General features: G+C 47.1%; 1 pseudogene across 1 annotated transcript; it reads right to left on the reverse strand.

Moving 5' to 3' along the window:
• Nucleotides 1–9,758: 9,758 nt before the first annotated feature.
• LOC125518439 (uncharacterized) lies at nucleotides 9,759–11,681 on the reverse strand (annotated as a pseudogene). Its single transcript, XR_015612134.1, has 3 exons — nucleotides 10,831–11,681; nucleotides 10,388–10,766; nucleotides 9,759–10,290 (listed from the first exon to the last, which is right to left on the reverse strand). The product of XR_015612134.1 is annotated as an uncharacterized LOC125518439 (transcript).
• Nucleotides 11,682–20,310: the final 8,629 nt, after the last annotated feature.

Here is a 20,310-nt window from a genome sequence, read left to right on the forward strand (position 1 = left end):
TTCCTCGAGAAAGGGCCTGATTCTAGAAACAATCCCTTATTGCTTTCGAATCTGAGACAGGAGGTATACCCAACTGTTTCGGGTGTCCTATGAAGATGCATTTATCTGCTTTAGGTTCGAGCTTATCAGCCTGAAACTTTTTCACATAAGCGTCGCAGTCCCAAACTTTTAAGAAATGACAGCTTAGGTTTCTCTAAACCATAGTTCATACGGTGTCATCTCATCGGAATTACGTGGTGCCCTATTTAAAGTGAATGTGGTTGTCTCTAATGCCTAACCCATAAACTATCGTGGTAATTCGATAAGAGACATCATGGTATGCATCATATCCAATAGGGTGCAGTTATGATGTTCGGACACACCATCACACTATGGTGTTCCAGGCTGTATTAGTTGTGAAACGATTTCCACAATGTCTTAATTTTGTGCCAAACTCGTAATTCAGATATTCATCTCTATGATCATATCATAGATATTTTATCCTCTTGTCACGACGATCTTTCAACTTCACCCTGAAATTACTTGAACCTTTCAATAATTCAGACTCGTGATTCATCAAGTAAATGCACTCAACATCTACTCAAATCATCTGTGAAGAAAGAACATAACGATATCCACTACATGCCTCAGCGCTCATTGGGCTGCACACATCAAAATGTATTTCCTCCAACAAGTTGCTTTCTAGTTCCATTTTATTGAAACCGAGGCTTTCAGTCATCTTGCCCATGTGGTATGATTTGCATGTCTCAAGTGATTCAAAATCAAGTGAGTCCGAACGGTCCATTTGCATGGAGTTCCTTCATGCATATACACCAACAGACATGGTTCGCATGTCTCAAATTTTTCAAAAATGAGTGAGTCCAAAGATCCATCAACATGGAGCTTCTTCATGCGTTTTATACCGATATGACTTACATGGCTGTGCCACAAGTAGGTGGTACTATCATTACTATCTTATATCTTTTGGCATGAACATGTGTATCACTACGATCGAAATTCAATGAACCATTCATTTTAGGTGTAAGACCATTGAAGGTATTATTCAAATAAACAGAGTAACCATTATTCTCCTTAAATGAATAACCGTATTGCGATAGACATAATCCAATCATGTCTATGCTCAACGCAAACACCAATCTCGATGGTAGAGGGAGCGTGCGATGCTTGATCATATCAACATTGGAAACACTTCCAACACCTATCGTCAGCTCACCTTTAGCTAGTCCCCGTTTATTCCGTAGCTTTTATTTCGAGTTACTAACACTTAGCAACCGAACCGGTATCTAATACCCTGGTGCTACTAGGAGTACTAGTAAAGTACACATTAACATAATGTATATCCAATATACTTCTATCGACCTTGCCAGCCTTCTAATCTACCAAGTATCTAGGGTAATTCTGCTCCAGTGGTTGTTCCCCTTTTTACAGAAGCACTCAGTCTCGGGTTTGGGTTCAACCTTGGGTTTCTTCACTAGAGCAGCAGCTGAATTGCCGTTTCACGAAGTATCCCTTCTTGCCCTTGCCCTTCTTGAAACTAGCGGTTTCACAAACCATCAACAATTGATGCTCCTTCTTGATTTCTACTTTTGTGGTGTCTAACATCGCGAATATCTCAAGGATCATCATATATGTCCCTGATATATTATAGTTCATCACGAAGCTCTAGAAGCTTGGTGGTAATGACTTCGGAGATCCATCACTATTTCATCTGGAAGATCAACTCCCACTTGATTCAAGCGATTGTTGTACTCAGACAATCTGAGCACTAGCTCAACAATTGAGCTTTTCTCCTTAGTTTGCAGGCTAAGAAAATCGTCGGAGGTCTTATACCTCTTGACGTGGGCACGAGCCTGAAATTCCAATTTCAGCCCTCAAAACATCTCATATGTTTCGTGACGTTTCAAAACGTCTTTGGTGCCTCAACTCTAAACCGTTTAACTGAACTATCATGTAGTTATCAAAACGTGTATGTCAGATGTTCACAACATCCACAGACAACGTTCGAGGTTCAGCACACTGAGCGGTGCATTAAGGACATAAGCCTTCTAAGAAGCAATGAGGACAATCCTCAGTTTACGGACCTAGTCCGCATAATTGCTACTATCAACTTTCAACTAATTTTTCTCTAGGAACATATCTAAACAGTAGAACTAAAGCGCGAGCTACGACATAAATTGCAAAATCCTTTTGACTATGTTCAGGATAATTAAGTTCATCTTATGAACTCCCACTTAGATAGACATCCCTCTAGTCATCTAAGTGATTACATGATCCGAGTGAACTAGGCCGTGTCTGATCATCACGTGAGACGGACTAGTCAACGTCGGTGAACATCATCATGTTGATCGTATCTACCATACGACTCATGCTCGACCTTTCGGTCTTCTGTGTTCCGAGGCCATGTCTATGCACATGCTAGGCTCGTCAAGTTAACCCCAAGTGTATTTGCTGTGTAAAACTGTCTTACACCCGTTGTATGTGAACGTAAGGATCTATCACACCCGATCATCACGTGGTGCTTCGAAACGACGAACTGTAGCAACGGTGCACAGTTAGGGAAGAACACTTCTTGAAATTTTAATGAGGGATCATCTTATTTACTACCATCGATCTAAGCAAATAAGATGTATAAACATGATAAACATCATATGCAATCAAATAGTGACATGATATGGCCAATATCATGTAGCTCCTTTGATCTCCATCTTGGGGCTCCATGATCATCTTGTCACCGGTATGACACCATGATCTCCATCATTGTTGAAGTTGTCTCGTCATCGACATGCAAGTCGTGATTCCCTTGACAAGAACATGATCAATCTCATACATCACATATATCATTCATCACATCCTTTTGGCCATATCACATCACATAGCATACCCTGCAAAAACAAGTTAGACGTCCTCTAATTGTTGTTTGCATGTTTTACGTGGCTGCTATGGGTTTCTAGCAAGAACGTTTCTTACCTACGCAAAACCACAACGTGATATGCCAATTGCTATTTACCCTTCATAAGGACCCTTTTCATCGAATCCGATCCGACTAAAGTGGGAGAGACAGACACCCGCTAGCCACCTTATGCAACTAGTGCATGTTTGTCGGTGGAACCTGTCTCACGTAAGAGTACGTGTAAGGTTGGTCCGGGCCGCTTCATCCCACGATGCCGCCGAATCAAGATAAGACTAGTAACGGCAAGCATATTGAACAAAATCAACGCCCACAACTTCTTTGTGTTCTACTCGTGCATAGAATCTACGCAATAGACCTAGCTCATGATGCCACTGTCGGGGAACGTAGCAGAAATTCAAAATTTTCGTACGTATCACCAAGATCTATCTATGGAGAAACCAGCAACGAGGGGAAGGAGAGTGCATCTACATACCCTTGTAGATCGTTAAGCGGAAGCGTTCAAGTGAACGGGGTTGATGGAGTCGTACTCGTCGTGATTCAAATCACCGATGATCAAGTGCAGAACGGACGGCACCTCCGCGTTCAACACACGTACGGAACGGAGACGTCTCCCATGCCTTGATCCAGCAAGGAGGAGGGAGAGGTTGATGGAGATCCAGCAGCACGACGGCGTGGTGGAAGTAGCGGGATTCCAACAGGGCTTCGCTAAGCGCTGCGGGAGGAGGAAGATGTGTCACGGGAGGGAGAGGGAGGCGCCAGGCCTTAGATTGGTTTGCTCCTCCTTTTTCCCCACTATATATAGGGCCAAGGGAGAGGGGGAGGCGCAGCCCTTGCCCCTTCCTCCAAGGAAGGGTGCGGCCAAGGGTGGGGAGGAGTCCATCCTCCCCAAGGCACCTCGGAGGTGCCTTCCCCTTGTAGGACTCTCCCCTTTTTTTCTCTCTTGGCGCATGGGCCTCTTGGGGCTGGTGCCCTTGGCCCATATAGGCCAAGGCACACCCCCTACAGCCCATGTGGCCCCCCGGGGCAGGTGGCCCCACCCGGTGGGCCCCCGGGACCCTTCCGGTGGTCCCGGTACAATACCGATGACCCCGAAACTTGTCCCGATGGCCGAAATAGCACTTCCTATATATAATTCTTTACCTCCGGACCATTCCGGAACTCCTCGTGACGTCCGGGATCTCATCCGGGACTCCGAACAACATTCGGGTTACCGCATACTAATATCTCTACAACCCTAGCGTCACCGAACCTTAAGTGTGTAGACCCTACGGGTTCGGGAGACATGCAGACATGACCGAGACGTTCTCCGGTCAATAACCAACAGCGGGATCTGGATACCCATGATGGCTCCCACATGTTCCACGATGATCTCATCGGATGAACCACGATGTCAAGGACTTAATCAATCCCGTATACAATTCCCTTTGTCTATCGGTATGTTACTTGCCCGAGATTCGATCGTCGGTATACCGATACCTAGTTCAATCTCGTTACCGGCAAGTCTCTTTACTCGTTCCGTAACACATCATCCCGTGATCAACTCCTTGGTCACATTGCGCATATGATGATGTCCTACCGAGTGGGCCCAGAGATACCTCTCCGCTTACACGGAGTGACAAATCCCAGTCTCGATTCGTGCCAACCCAACAGACACTTTCAGAGATACCTGTAATGCACCTTTATAGTCACCCAGTTACGTTGTCACGTTTGATACACCCAAAGCATTCCTACGGTATCCAGGAGTTGCACAATCTCATGGTCTAAGGAAATGATACTTGACATTAGAAAAGCTATAGCATATGAACTACACGATCTAGTGCTATGCTTAGGATTGGGTCTTGTCCATCACATCATTCTCCTAATGATGTGATCCCGTTATCAATGACATTCAATGTCCATGGTCAGGAAACCGTAACCATCTATTGATCAACGAGCTAGTCAACTAGAGGCTTACTAGGGACATGGTGTTGTCTATGTATCCACACATGTATCTGAGTTTCCTATCAATACAATTATAGCATGGATAATAAACGATTATCATGAACAAGGAAATATAATAATAACCAATTTATTATTGCCTCTAGGGCATATTTCCAACAAACCCAACATCTACCTTTGGAGACACCTGTAATGCTCCTTTATAATCACCCAGTTACGTTGTGACGTTTGGTAGCACCCAAAGTGTTCCTCCGGCAAACGGGAGTTGCATAATCTCATAGTCATAGGAACATGTATAAGTCATGAAGAAAGCAATAGCAACATACTAAACGATCGGGTGTTAAGCTAATGGAATGGGTCATGTCAATCAGATCATTCAACTAATGATGTGACCTCGTTAATCAAATAACAACTCATTGTTCATGGTCAGGAAACATAACCATCTTTGATTAACGAGCTAGTCAAGTAGAGGCATACTAGTGACACTTTGTTTGTCTATGTATTCACACATGTATTATATTTCCGGTTAATACAATTCTAGCATGAATAATAAACATTTATCATGATTATAAGGAAATATATAATAACTTTATTATTGCCTCTAGGGCATATTTCCTTCAGTAGCAACCTCCAAGGAGGCTCAGAACGCATGATTTCTTGTGCGGGAAGAGAAGTTAGATTAAAAACTGTGGCACAAGCTATACCAACCTTTAGCATGTCCTGTTTCAAATTGACGAAGAAGGTGTGTAAAAGCTTGGTGTCGCTTATGGCAAAATACTGGTGGAGTTCATCCTTAGATCGCCGATCTATGTATTGGTTGGCCTGGGATGCAATGTCACAACCAAAAATCAATGGAGGAATGGGATTCCGGGACCTAGAACTGTTCAACCTAGCCTTGTTAGGAAAGCATGGCTGGAAGTTGATGACAGAACCTAATTCTCTGTGTGCTCAGGTACTGAAAGGGAGATACTTTCCATTCAGCGATTTTATGCAAGCTACAGCGCCTAAAAGTTCCTCAGCTACTTGGCGAGCAGTTATCGAGGGAAGGAAAGCCCTGCAGACCGGTCTGATAAAGCGTGTTGGTACTGGAACGGCGATTTCCATATGGGAGGATAAGTGGATTCCCAGTACTGTGGCCATGATACCTACTAGAATCGGTAATGCACAAGTAAGTTTGGTGTCAGACTTAATTGATGATGATATTGGTATGTGGAAAGTCGATGTTATCAGACAAATATTCATTCCCCCTGATGCAGATGCAATCCTAAATATACCGATCAGAACGGGTGGACATGAAGATATATTGGCCTGGACGTTTGAGAAGTATGGGACCTACACTGTAAAATCTGCGTATCGCTCTCTTGTGAATCAGAATGAGCATAAAGCTCTAGAGGAAGGGACGCATACGGAAACCTCAGAGACAGAAAAACAGTTGTGGTCTCGGTTGTGGAAACTCCAAGTAATGCCCAAGGTACAAGTGTTTTGGTGGCGAGTGCTGCGATGAATTCTACCAGTTGAATCCTTGCTAAAGCATCGCCACATATCTACTGAAAGCACATGCAAGTTATGCATGCACACTGATGAGACCTTGATGCATGCTCTCATGCACTGTTCTCATGCAAGGAAATTCTGGGATGAGGCGCCAGAGTGGTTGCAAATCAAACGACCGGACCTACATCCTCTTACTTGGAAGAAGGACATTTTATGTGATCCTCGCTTCTCTGAATCGGAAAGGGCAAAGTTGGTCTCCATCATGTGGGCTATCTGGACCTCCCGCAATAACATCACACATGACAAAGGAGCTACCAGCCCTGTTCAGTCCATGATCATGACCCGCGATGCACTTGCTTTACTTGATATTCCACGTGAGCATGCTCGGATTCTGCCTGGCCATGGCTGGCGCCCCCGGATGAGAACTGGGTGAAGATTAATACCGATGGTAGCATAGCTATGGATGCTCGTCGGGGTGGCGGTGGAGGAGTCGCGAGAACTCGCTCTGCGTTCTTGGCAGCTTGGTGTAAACCATACAATGGGATCTCGGATCCGCTAATTGCTAAAGCTCTCGCTTTGCGAGACGGTGTCCTGTTTGCAAAGCTGCGAGGTTTCTCCAAAATCATCATGGAAACTGACTGCCAAGACCTTGTCAACTTCTGGAATTTGCGTCAATCTTCTCGGACAATAGTGGCGCCTATCTTAGATGAAATAGGGGAGCATGCCTTGTCTTTTACTTCTTTTGTTGTTCAGCATGTTTCTAGATCAGCAAACACCTCCGCCCATCTGTGTGCTAGGCAAGCAAGCACTCTAGATGTGATGGACTGCTGGTTAGAGTCAAAAGCTTTCTTGTAACTAGTCTCTTGGAAGATACTGCCGGAGCCTTTGCTGAATAAAACTCCCCGTATTTCCCGTAAAAGAAAGAGTATGTCCAATCAATTGGGACCCCCCTAACAACAAGTACGGACCTTCCTGTAACAGAAGGGGATGGGGAATCAAGCTAAATGAACATTGCCCACAAGATTTAGCAACACTAGCTCCATATGAAATACAGAGCACACCAAAACTTGTACAATCGAAGCAAAAATCCATCCACAAGCCTGGATCAGCAACTACAAACCCTTGGAATATCTAACAAGCAAAGGGGAGGACAACCACCCGAACGAAAATCCCACCTCCCATACAAATCACCTAAACAACTAGGAATAGGAAGGGACAACTAGGAATTCCTAGAAATTGGAGGATGGAGGAGGAAAACAATCTAAGCAAACCAAAATCTAGACCTAGAGATGAACAAAAACAAACAATCAAGAGCAGAAGGGGGAAGGTTGAACAAACAAGGTGACAAACCGCTACACCCCAAATGAATCTGATACCGGGGGTTCTTCGCTCCCATGTCCTGATGATTGTGGTCTTCTTTTAGTTATGTGGTTAGGTTTTTAGAGTCATAAAGTGTGGCAAACCTTGTTATGTTTAAATGACTGCCACCGATTTGGTGGCATGTAGTTTTTCGCTTTTGTGTCCTTTGTGGCACCTTGAACCTGGCGTTTTAGCCCAGATGTTCTCACTTTTGTAAGGTTTTGGTTTCGTTTCTATGGAATGGAGCCAGGGGCTCCCCTTTGATTGAAATTTGATACCGAGGGTAGGAACCTCGAGTTCAAACACTCAATATCGCCATGGGAAGAAGATGAGGTAGTGTTCCCCGTAGCTTCTATTATCTATTCTCCCTCTCTTTCCTTGTAGCTTCTCTCCTCTCTGACCCCTGTTCTCCCTGTCTCTCGAGCGACAGGAAATGAACAAACAGACAAACAGGCGGGCAGCTTGCGAGCAGGAGGGGAAGCAATTAATAAAAAAAACTAAAGAGAACCACTATTGGGCGGCTTGCAGGCAGCCCGAACACAAACCCAGGCCCGAGAAAAAACGAGATGGGAAGTCAGCACGAATCGTGGCACCTGATCAGACGGACCACAATTTGAATGAAAGCCTGTTGCTTTTCAGCCAGCCGAAAAATAGCAAAACCGTAGACAATTCATCAAAATGAAACATGAAAGGTGAGCTTTTATCTAAAGCTTGAGAAGTATTCACTGCATGCACCAGTGAGTCGATTTCCACATGAAAGTGGTCTCTACATATCAGCCTTAATTTCCGCATGAAATCAATCTTGACCATGAACAAACCTTCAACCAACAACAAATTAGGATACGCATATGTCTAGATCATGGCTCAGCAGTTCGCCGGAGCAATTTTCCCATGCACAAAATATCACCAAAACAGCTCCAAGTTCAAAGCACCGGCTAATCAAGCGGCAGGACCAGCTTGGTGGCGTCGAGGCGCGGGTAGTGCCGGAGCACGACGCCCTTCACTTTTACGTAACCTTTTGTCTCATTTTATTTTTGCACACATTTTTAAAGTGTTTATCTCACATTTTCTCTTATCATTTTACTTTTTGCATGGTGCCTCACTATAGCTCCCCGTGCGCAACCACATTTGGCTGCCCAACTAAAGCCGTGCATGTTATTTTTCTTTCTTAATGTATCCTTTTCTTTTGCATGGTTTCCACTTACTTTTCATAACAAAGAAAATAGTATATTAAAGCCAACCAACTTTTTCAAGATCATCTTAAGACACACAAATAGAAATTAAACAAAAACTTTGGATAAACGATGGATTCTTTCTCCCAAACTCATCAATGATTCGTCATGTGTGAAGCTCCATCCCCATCTGGATATCTAAAACACCATTGAAGCCAGGAAAAAGGTGTTGACGCAGCGCCTAAGGAGTGAAATTGAACGTTGTCCTGAAAAAAAATGCGATAAAGAGGACTGGACAACAATGCCATATTCGATTATCTACTCCGAACCTAATCATCGCCCCAATAAAACCGAACCTGACCAAATGTCGCCGATTGGAGAAAGGAAGACAAGATAGGGGCAAGTCTTCCCATCGGCGAGGGTCACTCCAATGCAAGGTTATTGATTGCACTACATCCGACTGTCATGTGACTTAATGAAATATGTTCATATTTGTGTTAACATTTTGGAGCATATTCATCATTTTTCATACGTGACCAGACATCAGAGCATAGAAACCATGCCGCTTGTTTTGCCATTGCTGAATCGAGATATAAGAACCATTGTTCATGAACATATTTTGCACCAAATGGATATGAAATGCTTCTGATGATTATCACTGTTAGCACTCATGAACCATTCGTAGAACACAAACATAAACGACATTTTTGCTAGAAGACCGCAAGCAACAACATTGGACCTGGATCTTCACAGTATCATGGCAAATTCGGGCACTAATCCCCATTTTGGATCATTCTCCGAAGATAAAAATCCCCATGGCCGATCCAGTAATCACACGAATGAATAGTGAATGGTGAGCTTTTATCTGAACCATGAAACCCATTCACTGCATGCAACATCGTCGAGTCGATTTCTCCACCGAAGTGCCAGATCATGAAACCATGAAAAGACCAAACCAGCAACAAATCATGGCCTGGCTAAATCTCTGCACACGATGTTGCTATTGACTAGAGCAGTTTCCCCACGTACGCCAAAAGATCAACAAAAACGACTCCAAGTTCCTTCCAGCTAATCAGACCGAGCTAATCAAAGCGGCAGCTCCAGCTTGGCGGCGTCGAGGTGCGGGTAGTGCCGGAGCGCGATGCGCTTCATCTCCTCCGCGCCGCGCAGGTACGCCGGCAGCGCATGCTTGGCCAGCCGCCGCGTGTACTCCTCGGACCCCAGGAACTGCTGCACCGCCGTGGCCTCGGCGCTCTCCAGCTCTGCCTTCACCTTCTCCAGCTCGGCCTCCGCGGCCTGCCTCGCCGCCTTCTCCTTCTCCACTTGCTCCCACAGTGCCAGGTTGTCGCGCTCGCGCGCCACAACCTTTTCGTCCAGCTCCAGCGCGTAGTTCAGGGAGAAGGTCGCGTAGTTCGCGGCCTGCACGCGCCATTGTTGCCGCCGAACGGCATAACCAAACAATGTGATGCTGGTCCGGACATGCACCTAAGGACGAACGATTTGTTTGGAAATATACCTGGAGCACTGCAACGTAGCTCGACGCCAGGAGGTCGGAGGGCTTGGACGCCGCGAAGTGGCGCTCCCGCGACGGCGTGACGAGGCCCTCTAGAATCTTCTGCGGGGCCTTCCAGTCGGCGCTGTCGCCGTCGTGCGTGTCGGGTACGGCCGAGCGCGGTGACCGCGGGCCAAAGCCCGACGGGGCACGCGGGTCGGACACCGGGGCGGCGCAGTCAAGCCCGTCTGTTGCAGTCGCCTCCTCCCGTCTCCTCTTCTTTCCGGACAACGGAAGCGTGTCGCCGTGCGCCTCGCTTTTCACCTGCTCCGCCCTGCCGCCGGCGCCGCCGTCTTCTCCACTGGCATTTTGTCAGTCATGTCGCGGACGGGTGGATCCACCCCTAGCACACAAACAACAACAGTCAAACACCTTTCGCCGTGAGTATGTGCCAATAGAACGCTTACCTTTGGCAACAGTAGAACGGGGAGAAGGCTGAGGTGGTGGCGGTGCGCCGGCGAGGTCCGCGGACAAGGCCGCAGCAAGATCCGTCTGCCGGAGGTAAGCCCGGAGATCACGCGCTGTGCCGTGTACGGCTAGCAGCTTTTCCGCCGACTGCTTCTGGTGGCTCGTGAGCGCCGGACCTGCGGCGGAGCTCTTGTACGGCGGCTCGCCCCAGCGCACAGGGCAGCGCCATGACTCCGGCGACGTCAGGAAGAAGAAAGCCCCTTTCCACTCCCTCTCAGATTGCGAATAGCTCGTGCCAGTGAAGAGCACTCCGGCGAACGCCCTGCAGCGGAAGTAGTACCAGTCGTTCCGGTTGTACAGCTTGAAGAAGTGCCGGAACAGAGCCATGGACGGCCGCACGCCGGCCTCGTGGCAGAGCGCCACGAACCCCACCAGGACGCGCCACCCATTTATGGAGAGCTGGCCCGGCGCGAGGCCGAAATGGTTGAGCGCGTCGCAGAAGAAGGCATGCAGCGGGAAGCGCACCCCGGACTCCAGCATGTGGGCGTACACGCAGACGGACCCCCGCGGAGGCGCGCTGCACGCGCGCAGCTCGCCGGCGGGGCGCGCGGCGAACCCCCTCGGCACGTCGTGGTTCTTGCAGAGGGCGTCGACCGCGGCCTGGGTGGTCAGGGTGGAGGCGATGCGCTCGGCGGCGGACCTCGAGGGCGCGCCGGATGCGGCGCCGTCGTCGCCACTCTCGTCGTCGCTGAGGACGACGACGGGGGATGGGGCGGGGGAGGAAGGCATCGCGTCGAGTCGCTTCCGCCTCGACGGCGCCGGAGGAGAAGCAGATGTGAGTCGTTGTGGCGAGAGTAGATCACAACAATGAGCCCAGTTGGTCTACGTAGTTTCGTACCGAAATGTTATCAACACTCGAGAAATCACGAGGGATCATTGTTGTTTGTAGTAACCCGGCGACCTGCAAGGTAAAAAAAGAACTCTTCATCTGATGATGCAACACTCAAAAAAAATTTAGGGCATCTAAAATGGTTTTAGGTAACTAGACATTTTTCTTTCGTAGCTGATGATGTAAAATAGGGCATCAGAAAAAAACTACAATAGAAGATGATGTAGAATAGGTCACAAACTATCTTCATCTCCACCGTTGCACACATATTGAAACATAACATGAGCTATGAATACAATTTAAACATTGCAAGATCATCATACACATATCAACAACATATCAAAGTGTACAATAGCACCAACTTAGCACATTTTGAGGCTGCCGATATTTGTTGTAGTGCACTATTTAAACTTTGCCCAAAGAGAATGAGGAGCTAGAAAGGTTCTACAGAGAATGTTTAGGGTACTCCAAGCCCGTTTTGAAGTTGTTTTGAGGACCTGCAAAAAAATTGTAAACGTTGTGTGAGGTGATGATAGCTAGTGTGATCATGCCTAACATGATTATCTGGGAAAAGGGTGACGGAGTTCGCCACGATTTGGAATCTGAGCACATAAGTAATCCTATCAAACTTCCATAGCATAACACAACAATGTTTGAGGAATTTATACAAACTAGTAAATGCAACCATGCAATGCATGTTGATATATGGTAGAATACTAATTGCAAATTGATTGTTAATATTTGGTAGAATGTTACTTGCACATTGATATTAGGTACGATATCAGTGGTATGGTAATAGTGTGATTAGCGTACATATTGATATTTGGTATGGTATTAATTGCACGTTAACATGTTGAACGCTTACCATCAGAGCAATTCATATCATTGGATTGGTTAATGGCCGAGATTAATTGGATATGCCGCTCTAGGTCTTTTTATATTGACATAGATGTAGATGCATCAACAGATTTGCCATCGAGCAACTCAAGGCAACTTCGGAATGACCGGGTTGAAGATCTGTAGGCGCTTTGACAGGAAAACTACAAAATATGTGTGAATAAATTGAATTCAAATTTGGAAATTTTTATTCCAAATTTTTATTTTTGGCTGTAATATTTATATATTTAAATTACTATTGTGTTAGAATGTTTTTCCATTGTGACTATGGAAGAAGGATGATTTAATTTTTAATTTTTTAGTACTTCGGATAAAACAAACTTGACAAATATTTAATGTATGCGTGGACATGCCTGGACATGTCCAACAACGTATGATGTGTTCAATTTCATGCACGGTGTTGGAATGCCCTTAGAGCATCTACAATAGCTAATTCGAACCTTATACGCCCGCGGATGAGTCCGTGGACAGGTCCGAGTTGTCCCTCTCCACAACCACACTTCTCAAATCTTGATACCCAAATCTATGCAAATCCATGCACAATGATCATACAACACAAATTCATCATACATTCAACAATACAAACATAGTTTAGCCTGAATAAATTCAGTGCATGCTAAAATAAAAATCTAATAGTTCATACATAGATATGTGATAAACAAATGAATCAATGACTTCAGTAGCCGCGGTCATTGATCATCTTCTTCATGCGGAGGAATCACTTCTTCCCTTCCTCATCCAAGAAGTTGATATCTTGCAACATGGTCCTCGACTTCTTCGTCTCTCTTGCAGGCCTTCTCCGCCGCTATCTTCTCTGCCGCCTCACGCTCGCGTTGCCTCCGGCGACACTCCTTTCGAGCAAGGTTCTCCGCCTTGCAAGGATCCACCGCCACGCCGAGGAGCCCGACTATCCGCCAAGGCATGATCCGTGGTCATGGTGACGGACAAGATCGTCAGCGACGATATCTGCGAAGGCGGACGAGGACGGTGAGCAAGGAACGGGGTGGGCAGCTCCACGGAGGCGGGAGAAATGAAGAAGGAAGGCTTGACAGAGCCTACGTGGCGAGCATGTCCGGACGCGCCCAGACGTCTCCATATCCGGCTCAGATTTTGGTCGAATATAGAGAGTGTTAGTCAATTCAGGTGTTTGGGCCGGAAATGAGATGCTTGGTTAGGTGGTGTTTTTTCATCCCGCCACTCATCGGACAATCTGGCCGGGTGTTTAGGACTGGTACGGTTCCGGTTTCAGATGCTCTTGTGCTCTCGAGAAATCCTACACGGTCGGGTCTGGTGTGGACTCATGGACAAGACATCTTGTGTCGTTTGACCGTACTACACTCGGCTGGTCCTCCTTTTCTTTTTCCGTTCTGCCACGATTGGTCACACTCTCACAGACCACCGGATCAACAGCAAATTTGCCATCGAGCAACTCATGGCAACTTCGGAATGACCGGGTTGAAGATCTATAGGCGCTTTGACAGGAAAACTACCAAATAGGTCTGAATAAATTGAATTCAAATTTGGAAATTTTTATTCCAAACTTTTTTTTGCCTGTAATATTTATATATTTAAATTACTGTTGCATTATAATGTTTTCTCATTGTGACTATGGAAGAAGGATGATTTTATTTTTTATTGTTTTAGTACTTTGGATAAAACAAACTGGACACATATTTAATGCATGCGTGGAGATGTCTGGACATGTCCAACAATGTTTGATGTGTTCAATTTAATGCATGGTGTTGGAATGCCCTTAAAGCATCTACAATAGCTAATCCGAACCTATACGCCCGCGGAGAGGTCCCAGTTGTCCCTCTCCACAACGAGACTTCTCAAATCTTGATACCCAAATCTATGCAAATCCATGCATGATGATCATACAACACAAATTCATCATACATTCAACGATACAAACATAGTTTAGCCTGAATAAATTCAGTGCATGCTAAAAAAAAATCTAATACTTCATACATGAGGTAATATCACAGGTGGTGCTTAAACTTACCACCGATGTTTACTTTAGTGTCTGAAGTTGAAAAATACACCAAACTGGTTTTAAAATTTGGCACGAGCGTGCAAATACGGTGCTAATCCTATTAGTAGATGTTTTTATGCTGACATGGCACCGTAGTTCGCTTAGCATGCACAGACAACCTCGCCCTAGCAAACTGGAACTACTGGCCAGTATGCCATACGTTTTCTCGTGCCTGTTAATGAAAACAGATTCTTTTTCTTAGAATAATGAAAACATTTCTTTCTTTTTTTTAGATAAAGAGACACGTACGTGGGTTTTAATCGGCTCAGCAGTGCAGCCCAGTTTGCGCATGTTAGTTTCATTTAGAATTTTGTAGAAAAGTTTGTAAATTATAATCACAGTAATAAAAATATTCACATATTTGTTTTAAATGTATCCTATAAATAAAATGGTATTTCTGATTATAAAAATGGCTGTAAAATTTAGAATTATATAAATATTTTCTATACTACAATTCATAAATATTATTTTAACTACATAAACCTTTTAATAGTTACATGTACATTTTTACGATTCATATTGTTTAACAAATTTTCAATAATGTAAAATGTTCATAAATATGCAAAACTTAAAATTTTAGTTTATAAAAAATATTCACTCCAGACTATAGTTTAATTATAAAAAAATATGAATATATGACACGATGAAAGTTATACACATGTTTCTCGCAAAAAAAGAAAGTTATACACATGTGAATATTAATAAAAATGTTTCTACTTATCATTTTTTTCCATTTAAGCATAATCCAAGCATGCATAATCTTTTGGAATTTACTCAAAAAATTAAGTTTTTTATAATTATTTTTTCATATACTAAACAATTTAGAAAATTTATTTACTAAAAGCTTTAACTATAAATCACATGTAAATAGCTGACTATTTTTTAATTACATGAAAATTTTAGTTATTTAATTTATATGTATTTATAAAAAATTTGAAGCACAAATATTTGAAATGTATTTTTATTACTGTGATTATAATTAACAATTTTTTTTACAAATTTCTAAATCAAACTAACATGCGCAAACTGGGCTGCACTGCAGCAGGCCATTAAAACCCACTAACGTGTTTCTTTATCTAACAAAATAGGAAATGTTTTCATTATTCTAAAAAAAAGATATGTTTTCATTAACAGGCACGAGAAAACGTATGGGCGAGTAGTTCCAGTTTGCTAGGGCGAGGTTGTCTGTGCATGCTAAGCGAACTACGGTGCCACGTCAGTATAAAAACGTCTACTAATAGGATTAGCACCGTATTTGCACGCTCGTGCCAAGTTTTAAAACCAGTTTGGTGTATTTTTCAACTTCAGGCACTAAAGTGAACATCGGTGGCAAGTTTAAGCACCACCTGTGATATTGCCTCTTCATACATAGATATGTGAGAAACAAATGAATCAATGACTTCAGTAGCTGCGGTCATTGATCATCTTCTTCATGTGGAGGAATCACTTCTTCCCTTCCTCATCCAAGAAGATGATATCTTGCAACATGATCCTCGACTTCTTCGTCTCTCTTGCAGGCCTTCTCCGCTGCCATCTTCTCTACCGCCTCACGCTCGCGTTGCCTCCAGCGGCACTCCTTTCGACCAAGGTTCTCCGCCTTGCAGGGATCCACCGCCAAGCCGAGGAGCCCGACTGTCTGCCAAGGCATGATCCGTGGCCATGGTGACGGACAAGAACGTCAGCGACGATATCTGCGAAGGCCGACGAGGACGGTGAGCAAGGAACGGGGTGGGCAGCTCCACGAAGGCGGGAGAAATGAAGGAGGAAGGCTTGACAGAGCCTACGTGGCGAGCATGTCCGGACGCGCCCAGACGTCTCCATATCCGGCTCAGATTTTGGTCGAATATAGAGAGTGTCGGTCAATTCAGGTGTTTGGGCCGGAAATGAACGCACGCACGCACACCCTACCCCTATGAGCACCTCCGAGAGACTGAGCCGGCATATCATCTTGAGATTTACGAAGTCACCTAGGCGCCTCGTCGTTGACGGGAACGTCTCCTCCCACTGAAAGCGCATCGCCGGAAATCCTGAAATAAATACAGGAATACTGCGAGCACCGGGATTGGTACGGTGGGTTGGGGATACCACTGTCCACCTAACCAACTCAACCACAGGTTGATTCGCAATGAGATACTTGGTTAGGTGGTGTTTTTTCATCCCGCCACTCTTCGGACAATCTGGCCGGGTGTTTAGGACTGGTACGGTCCCGGTTTCAGATGCTCTCATGCTCTCGAGAAATCCTACGCGGTCGGGCCGGGTGTGGACTCATGGACAAGACATCTTGTGTCGTTTGACCATACTACACTCGGCTGGTCCTCCTTTCTTTTTCCGTTCTGGCACGATTAGTCACAATCTCACAGACCACCGGATCAACGGCAAATCCCTTGCTTCCGCAGCTTGGTTCTGCAGTCCTGCCAGCGCTCAAGCGCTTAGGGCATCTCCAGCCATTGCCCCCCCAGGATGCATAAAAATCGCCCCCTGGGGGCGAGCCGGCGATACACTCGGCGCTGGGGGCGGTTTTGCGCCCAGTCGTCGCCCCCAGCTCGCCCCCAGGCGCCGAAATTGGCCCACTTTGCAGCCCAATTTCGGCGAATAAAGGGCCCATATGGGCGAGAATAGGCCCATATTCGGCGTGGTTTTGCCGTGTCTCGGCGTTCAATTATCAACACAATTATTTCTTATCACATATTTCATCACAGAAAAATCAAATACTTCAACAAAATAGTACAACAACAAATAGTTCAATACAAATTATATAGTTCAACAAATAAAAACTCGTATTTCATCACACGGCGTCCCCCTTGAGCCTCCATAGGTGCTCAATCAGATCTTTCTGCAGTTGATGATGCACCTGTGGGTCTCGGATCTCCTGACGCATACTGAGATAGGCAGTCCAAGTTGCCGGTAGCTGATGATCAACTTCGGCTAGAGGACCCTGCCTGTAGTATGGTTCAGTGTCAAACACTGGGTCTTCTTGCTCGCTCTCGATGATCATGTTGTGCAAGATGACACAGCAAGTCATAATCTCCCACATTTGATCTTTGGACCAGGTCTGAGCGGGGTACCGAACAACAGCAAATCGAGATTGAAGCACACCAAATGCCCGCTCGACATCCTTCCTGCAAGCCTCCTGAAGCTTCGCAAACCAGGCGTTCTTGCCTCCTGCCACAGGGTTTGAGATCGTCTTCACAAATGTCGACCATCTCGGATAGATGCCGTCAGCTAGATAGTACCCCTTGTTGTATTGGTGCCCATTGATCTCGAAGTTCACCGGAGGAGAATGGCCCTCAACGAGCTTGGCAAAAACAGGAGAGCACTGCAGCACGTTGATGTCATTGTGAGTTCCTGGCATACCAAAGAAGGAGTGCCAAATCCAGAGGTCCTGTGTGGCTACCGCCTCAAGCACCACACTGCAACCGCCTTTGGCGCCTTTGTACATCCCCTGCCAACCAAATGGGCAGTTCTTCCATTTCTAATGCATGCAGTCGATGCTTCCAAGCATCCCAGGAAATCCTCTTGCTGCATTCTGGGCTAGGATCCGAGCAGTGTCTTCCGCATTGGGTGTTCTCAAGTATTGTGGCCCAAACACTGCCACCACTACCCGACAGAACTTGTAGAAACACTCTATGCTGGTGGACTCGGCCATGCGCCCATAGTCGTCGAGTGAATCACTGGGAGCTCCATATGAAAGCATCCTCATCGCTGTCGTGCACTTCCGGATGGAGGTGAATCCAAGAGCGCCAGTGCAATCCATCTTGCACTTGAAGTAGTTGTCGAACTCCCGGATGGAATTCACAATCCTGAGGAAGAGCTTTCGGCTCATCCGATAACGGCGCCGAAATGTTCTCTCGCCATGAAGTGGAGCATCGGTGAAGTAGTCGAAGTAGAGCATGCAGTAGCCTTGGAGACGATGCCGGTTCTTTGCTTTCACCCGCCCCGGCGCCGAGCCACCTCGCCGCGGCTTTTCATTGCTCGCCAGCAGCTGGGCGAGGGCCGCGAGCACCATGAGATGCTCTTCTTCCTGGACGTCGGCCGCGGCTTCCTCCTCCAGCAGCGCGGCGAGCTCTTCCTCCTCATCCGAGTCCATCGCCGAGACAGGCAAAACGCCGAACACCTTGCGCTCGGTGGGCGTGTACCCGCCGTTAAACCGCGCCTCCGCGGCCGGAAACGGCGGCCGGAAACGCCCAGCTGCTGTGGGAGGGGCTGCCGCGGCGAAGCGCTGCTATTTTCCAGCGGGGAATGGCTATCTACCGGAGTAGGGCGGCGGCCGTCGCCGGGATATAGCTAGTGGTGGCCGAGGACGCGGGGGGTTGCGAGGCGAGTCGGGGGAAGAAAACCTTGACTTTTCCCCTATCGATGTGGGCCAGGCGTGCTTTTCCCTAGCGCCAGAGCCCCCAACTGCTCCCCAGCGTGCCGGGTTCGGCCTGTGACCGCCGGGCGGAAAAAAGGTCCGAATCGGCGATTTTCGGCGTCCTGGGTGCGCGACTGGGCCGTTTTTTCGGCGCCGGCGCCGAAAAAGTGGCCTTGGGGCCTGTTGGGGGCGCGGCTGGAGATGCCCTTAGGATGTGGGGCATTGCACAGTGCGCACACACCACAGTTGCCATGGTCTGCACAAGACCTACGTGCATACAGACAACCGAGCCGGCCAGCCGGGTTGCAGGCTGCTGCCAAAGTCTTTTAGTACCAGTCAGGTGCGAAAAAGAAAGCAAGTAAATGCCCACACACGGCGTTGCAGCGTGGCCGGACGGTCGCGAGATACCTTCTCAAGACGAAGAAGCTAGCAACCATTGCTCCGTCCAAGTACCTGGTCCACTGCCCGAGAAGGCGAGGAGCATGTGTCGTGGCCAATCTTTCGGCCACTGTTCAGTCTCACGAACCAACCTCTGGTCTACCCGAAATAGTGGCATTTGCAGGGCTGGAAATACACCATTGCTACCCGAAGGACGATGGCGTGCGACATACGATGGCGGGTGGCGTACGCGGCCGATCTGGTGCTTCGCACCGCCACGTTCCGCGACGGCGAGATCTTCCTCCGCAGCGACATCCAGCGACTCGCTCTCCTCGACTGCCGCGGGTGCTTGGTCGATGCGCGGTACGTTCACGAGGGGGAGCGGATCGATGTTGGAGGGGTCGTGTCCTTTCCATGCCACTTCGCCAAGATCCACGATCGCCTGCCGGTGATTGGGTCGTCTCACGGAGGGGCGCCAGCGTGCGGGGACGGGGCGGAGTGTCGCGTCGATCGGGGGAGCGATGCTGCGGTGCACGGGAACAAGGTGGACGTGACCGTGCGTGGCCCGCCAAGACCTCCACCACGACCGGATGCGGGCCCTGGGGTGCTCGGCCGTGGCCCGGGCCGCCATGGCGCCGATCTGAGACACGTGGGCGACGCGGCCATCGACCGCCCCGATCCGCCCCGATCTAGGGTTTCGGCACCCGCCTCAGGTACAAAAGCCCCGCCGTCCCGTCCGCGTCCCATTTTCTCAGATCTGGACGAATGCTTGCTTCACCTCTGGGAGCCGCCGCAGAGGGGGGGGGCTAGGGTTCCTCCTTCTTTTTCGTGGTGGGAGGAGAAAATTCGCGGCGACAGTAGATCCTTTGCTCAGGTTGTCGCATCTCCACCTCCCGCAAAAATCCCACCAAAGAATCCTGATATTCGGA

The sequence above is a fragment of the Triticum urartu genome, chromosome 7A (assembly GCF_056163025.1).
Source record: "Triticum urartu cultivar PI428250 chromosome 7A, HENAU_Tu73, whole genome shotgun sequence".
NCBI lineage: Eukaryota > Viridiplantae > Streptophyta > Magnoliopsida > Poales > Poaceae > Triticum > Triticum urartu.